This window comes from Mus musculus, chromosome 6, assembly GCF_000001635.26.
Source record: "Mus musculus strain C57BL/6J chromosome 6, GRCm38.p6 C57BL/6J".
In the NCBI taxonomy this organism is placed as follows: Eukaryota; Metazoa; Chordata; class Mammalia; order Rodentia; family Muridae; genus Mus; species Mus musculus.
The window spans coordinates 121,961,389-121,967,388 of NC_000072.6; positions in this window are offsets into that span (position 1 = coordinate 121,961,389).

The following is a 6,000-nucleotide window of genomic DNA, read 5'->3' on the forward strand; positions in this document are numbered from 1 at the left end:
TCACACTTTGAAAGACTGGTTATAGATATATTCAACTTCTTTAGAACATTTGTTATGTAATTTTTCCAGAAAGCCAAAATTGTTTCAGCCCATACAATAAGTTCTAGGACAAAATGAAAGTCTCCTAAGAGATTTTAACAGTGGAATGTTTCTGAAGACTAGACCCAGCTTCCTATGCAAATTTATTAGACCATTTTTAGGTAAAGAAAACACGTTTCTTGAATCTTTGTGTATCTTTTTCTTTTTCTTTTTCTTTTTCTTTTTCTTTTTCTTTTTCTTTTCTTTTTCCCGAGACAGGGTTTTTTTGTGTACCTTGGCTATCCTGGATCTCACTCTGTAGACCAGGCTGGCCTGGAATTCAGAAATTTGCCTGCCTCTGCCTCCCAAGTGCTGGGATTAAAGGCTTGCACCACCAAGCCTGGTGTGTATCTTTTTTAATTATTAATCATTTTATTTACTTACATTTCAAACAATATTCTCTATTTCCAGTTCTCCTTCCACAAACCCCCTCTTCCTACTTCCCTTCTACCCCATTCAATTTGCCTCTATTAGGGTGTTCCTCCACCCACTCACCCAGTCCTGCCTCATGCCTCTAGCATTCCCCTATGCTGGGGCATCAAGCTGCTTTCTACTCCCATGATGTCACATGAGGCAATCCTCTGCTACATATGTATCTGGAGCCCTGGCTCCCTCCATATATACTCTTTGTTTGGTGGTTTAGTCCCTGGGAACTGTGGGTGGTCCACTTAGTTGATATTGTTTTTACTATGGGGTTGCAATCCCCTTCAGCTCCTGCAGTCCCTCTCCTAGCTCTTCTACTGGGACCCCTTGGCTCAGTCCAAGGCAAATGGGATGGATCCCTAGGTGGGACATATCTTATTTTGAAATGGAATTAAGAACAGGAGACTATTCAAATTAAGTTAATCAGTGGGATATTAAAGTATAAATACTATTATGAGAGACAGAGGACAGTGCTAGATGTGTGTCTCATATTCTGTGTGCTGCTGTTTGTTATTTAATGTGTGCATGTTTGTTCCTGTTCTGCTCAAAAAGAGCTGAAACCTTCTGCCCCCCACTTGCCCAATACAGAAAGGAGTAAAGTTTTACAGTGGTTTTTGCTTTTGTTAGAGGTAGCTGTATACTTCAAAAATGTCTAGTGCAGTAAATGTATTTCTCCCACCAAAATATAACAAAAATATGCATATATAATATATGTAATGCATAATACATATTATATATGAATATAATATATATAACAAATATATAAGTAATTATCTCCTTAATGTTTTAAGGAGAGAATAATTAGAGGATAGCTAAATAAAGTTCTAGACATGTATATGTCTAGATTACCACATGGTAGAAGCAAAATATAAAAATATAAGTACTATCATTTTATTAAAACCATGAAAAAATAAGAAATTGTGAACATACTCCAGTGGGGGGCCCTATACCAAATGCAGACAAACAGCTGTAATTGGACTCAGTGCATGACAAAGGAGAAAGAAGGGAAAGATGAAGTTGGGAGAAGAACATGAGGTGGGGAAGATGATCACAGAATGAAAAAAAATGGCCAAAAGGAAGAGATTTGGGGGAAAGAAAAATAACTGTAGAAATTTAGCATGGCAAAATAAAAAAGTAACATATACAACATGATATTCCGTTCCATTTAACCCATCAAAGCCACAGCCCCAACTCAAGTTCAGATCCATATGGAATGAAGAACTAAATTCCATGATGGAGCACCAATTCAGCCCATGGCATTGTTGGACAAGGGTCAGGCTCCAAAGCTTCAGAAAATAATCCTCCCCTCTCCATGACTTTTGCTGACAAGCAGACCTGGTGAAGTGTATAACCGATTGACCCTCGAACTCGGTCTCTGGACTTCTCCTAGAAGGAAACTAATTATGTGGGTGAAAGATCCACCCTCATAATCTCATAATTTCCCAAAAGTCCCCATCTCTAAATAGCACCATATTGGGAATGAGGATTTGCAAATGTTGAATGGTCAGAACCATTGAATCTGTGGTGACTCAGTTATCACAATCAACAGAAGGGTCAACATGACAGAATGAACTACATGACTCACACAGACCCACAATAGTGAACTGGCTAATCAGTGACTATGACCACAAATAAAACAGGTAAGCCTGCTGACTCCTCTCACTTGATCTTTATAAACAGAAAACTTTCAAGCCAAATACATAAAACTCTGGACTGAATTACAAAACTGTCAAAGCCAATTCCCAGACCTGAGCCAGTTTACAGGGAAGGAAGGTTTGAATTCCTTGAGGAAAGACACTCTGTGGTACCAATCATGTACATTCAATACTTTCTTCCCTAAAGGGACCTTGGACCTGTATCAGGGTAAGTGTATACTGAAAAGAAAGCAGTAATTAGATTCTTAGAGAATAAGTGGACTCATTTACATTGAATTAATTCCACTGTAGCCCCCCAGTCAAAAGAAAGGTTACTAGTTGTAGGAGATAAGGGGAATTATTTTAAAAGTTTAAACTGTAGTAACCAGAAAGTCTGTAGTAAATAATAAATTTCTAATCATGTACATGACTAATAAAGTATTTACATTTTTTGACATACATATGAGTAGATCATATACATTTCTTGACATATGTATGATATAGACTAAGGAACATCAACAGTGTAACAGAACTAATGATGTACAGAAGACAGTTTTGAAAGGCATGCTAATTAAGCAAAAAATATGTGAATCCTTTATTAACAAGTGACCAAGAGTGGACTCACATTTCAAAGTCTCTTGGGCTACAGCTTACATTTAAAAAACCAAAAACCATAACTATATTGGTGTTTGATGTGGTCAGAGCAACATAGGTCTTTTTGCAGAGCTCAGTGGTATTTTCCAGACACCACAGGAGTATTCTTTTTGGCTTACACTTCCTCTTAGTTATTTTGGTTTTATATTTTAGCCAGCACAAACATTAATAATTTATGTTAACAGGTCTGGACCATAGTCATAGACAGTCTCAAAAGTATTGACAAGGAGACAGTGGCTACTTGGCAGTAGGGGAAGGAGAAGTGTGAGAAGTGTGTAGGTAGGAACAAAACAGAGCCAGGGCAAGATGGTATCACCCTAGTGATTTTGGTAAAATGAGCAATGAATGCAAACCAAGCAGTAGCAATCTCCCCAGAAGAAGAACTAAAGACCTAATAGATCCACTTCTGAATCCCCTAGAACCTTTAGAAAAGGACTAACATAAATATCTCTCACATATTCCCATAAACTAAAGAGAAAAGGAATAAATGCTTCCTAAACTCCCATGAATGGGAGGAAATGCTCCAATAAAACACTTCTACAGTTGGTATTACCCTGACACCAAAACTAGATAAGGATACACACACAAACTAACACTGAAAAGCATTTTCTTGAGGAACTCAGACAAGCCTATGAGTGCAGGTAGGACCACTGCTGCTGCTCAGAAGAACCCTCTCCGAAACCTCAGGACACAGTTACCAAGGGGCTGCATAGGATGGGAGACTTCAGTCTTCCTCTGCATGCACCAGAGCTGATCCTTTGCCACAGAGCTACATACATTAATACCAGCATGAGAGAGCTGGTCTCCAAGGAGTGCCTACACACCTGCAGGCACAAGTAAGACCACCACTTCAATTTCTTCAATTTCTTGGCCCTAAAGTGGTCTCATAAAGCCATCAGAACACAAAAACCAAGAATAAGCTAGGGATTGAATCCTTCTGGCCTCTCTCTGCACCCCAGAGCTGAATATGTACCACAACTCACCATACCCAAATTACTCTATAACAGAGATAACTGGTCACCCAGAAATACTGAGGCACAGGGTTGCATAAGAGAGAAGACAAAGTCAGAGGCAGCAAGACCATTAACACCAGAGATACCCAGATGGGCAAAAGGCAAGCTGAAGAACATAAGCAACTGAAACCAAGACTACTTGGCATTTTCAGAACCCAGTTCTGCCACCACAGCAAACCCCACCATACCAGAAAAGCAAGACTCTGATTTAAAATCATGTCTCCTGATGATGACAGAGGAGTTTAAGAAGGACATAAATAATCCCTTAAAGAAATACAAGAGAACACAGGCAAACATGTAGAAGACCATAAAGAGGAGACACAAAAATCCCTTGAAGAATTACAGGAAAACAAAACAAACAGATGAAGGAACTGAACAAAACCATCCAGTATCTAAAAACGGAAATAGAAAAAAAATAAAGAAATTATAAAGGGAGACAACACTGGGGGTAGAAAACCTAGGAAAAAGCAGGAGTCATAGATGCAAGCATCACCAACAGAATACAAGAGATAGAAGACAGAATCTTGGGTGCAGAAGATACCAGAGAAAACATTCAAACAACAGCCAAAGAAAATGCAAAATGCAAAAAGCTCCTAACCTGAAACATCCAGGAAATCCAGGACACAATGAGAAGGCCAAAACTAAGGATAATAGGTAAAGAAGAGAATGAAGATTCCCAACTTAAAGGGCCAGTAAATACCTTAAACAAAATTATGGAAGAAACCTTCCCTAACCTAGAGAAAAAGATGTCCATGGACATACAAGAAGCCTACAAAACTCCAAATAGATTGGATCAGAAAAGAAATTCCTGATCTTGTGGTCCCTCAGAGACCAGTCTGTGCAGGTGAGCATGCAGAATGAAGAAGCAACACATCTTCTGGGACATTCCCTGTTTCAGGCCTCCATCTTCAGCCAGGAGGAAGGTCTGAATGCAGAACTCTGTGCACCTTCCCTGCAAGAGGAAAGCTTGCCTGCAGAGAGTACTCTGACCACTGAGACTCAGGAGAGAGCTGGACTCCCAGGACTGCTGACAGAAGCTAACAAAATCACAGGAGGAATAAACTCCAACCAGAGAAAACTATAACAACTAACACCAGAAATTACCAGATGATGAAAGGCAAATGTAAGAATCTTACTAACAGAAAGCAAGACCACTCACCATCATCAGAACCCAGCACTCCCACGTAAGCAAGTCCTGGATACCCCAACAAACCTGAAAAGCAAGTCTGAGATTTAAAATCATATCTCATGATGCTAGTAGAGGACTTTAAGAAGAGCAGAAATAACTCACTTAAAGAAATACAGGAGAACACTGCTAAAGAGATAGAAGTCCTTAAAGAGGAAACACAAAAATCCCTTAAAGAATTACAGGAAAACACAACCAAACAACTGATGAAATTGAACAAAGCCATCCAAGACCTAAATATGGAAGTAGAAACAATAAAGGAAACCCATGGGAGACAATTCTGGAGATAGAAACCGTGGGAAAGAAATCAGGAACCATAGATGCAAGCATCAGCAACAGAAAACAATAGATGGAGGAGAAAATCTCAGGTGCAGAAGATTCCATAATGAATGTGGGCACAACAATCAAAGAAAATGCAAAAAGCAAAAATCTCCTAACCCAAAATATTCAGGAATTTCAGGACACAATGAGAAGAGCAAATGTACAGATTAGAAGAGTAGATGAAACTGAAGATTTGCAACTTAAAGGGCCAGCAAATATCTTCAACAAAATTATAGAAAAAATCTTCCCTAAGGTAAGGAAAGAGATGCCCATGAACATACAAGAAGCCTACAGAACCCCAAATAAACTAGACCAGAAAAGAAATTCCTCCCGACACATAATAATCAGAACAACAAATGCACTAAATACTGGTAGAATATTAAAAGAACTAAGGGAAAAGGGTCAAGTAACATATAAAGGCAGGTCTATTAGAATTACACCAGACTTTTCACCAGAGAATATGAAAGCCATAACATTCTGGACAGATGTTATGCAGACCCTAAGAGACCACAAATGGCAGCCCACGCTAATATACACAGCCAAACTTTCAATTACCATAGATGGAGAAACCAAAATATTCCATTATAACACCAAATTCACAGAATATCTTTCCAAGTATCCAGCCTTTCAAAGGCTAAAAAAGAAAAAAACTCCATCCAAAGAAGGAAATTATGCCCTAGAAAAAGCAAAA